The sequence below is a fragment of the Cariama cristata genome, unplaced genomic scaffold (genome assembly GCF_000690535.1).
Source record: "Cariama cristata isolate BGI_N322 unplaced genomic scaffold, ASM69053v1 scaffold7310, whole genome shotgun sequence".
Classification (NCBI taxonomy): domain Eukaryota; kingdom Metazoa; phylum Chordata; class Aves; order Cariamiformes; family Cariamidae; genus Cariama; species Cariama cristata.
The window spans coordinates 271-1,017 of record NW_009596311.1 but is presented as its reverse complement, the minus strand read 5'-3'; positions in this window follow the sequence as shown (position 1 = coordinate 1,017).

Genomic DNA, 747 nt, shown 5'->3' with positions numbered 1-747 from the left:
CTGGAATTCAGAGAACAGTGATAGCCAGTTAGGAGAAGGGTGGGGAAAGGCAGACACCGACACCTAATTTGCACACCACCACACAACATACATTTCACTTAAAAAAAAAAAAAAGTTCAATGTCCCTTTGTATACAGGCAGAAAAGCAAACCAAAAATCTTGAATTTATCCAACTCATCCTTATATTCCACAATTGTCCATAATTAGTAAAGAAACATTATTAACAAGATTTAATGTAATACTGAAAGTGTGGTTCATATATTTAAATAGACACCTTTTAATTGAAAGAACATGCAAGCATCAGAACAATATTCATACATTTTAAAACTTGATCTACATTATTGAACTCCTAACAATATCATACAGGTAACAATTATTTAAAACTCACATAAATGCTAGTAAACTAAAAAAAACTATTAAACTCATAATGATTTTTCTAACAGTTTTGTAAAGAACTGATTTCAGAGACGACTGAAATATTTTTGTGTTTATAGCTTTGATCTTGATTTTCAAAATTTGAAACGATAGGTATAAATTAATCCTGTTACATGGGAAGAAATACAACCTTTTCAGATAGACCTGGTAGTACGCCTAGTCATTTATTTTAACCACTATGATATGAGACATGAAAGCATTCTTTTCTCACTGGTAACTGATATTCCTCTGATCCCATTAGGAACTGGTATCAAGATAAGAAATAAATATCCTAGAATATGGTCTGCCGTCACTTAACATTTCTGAAAATAA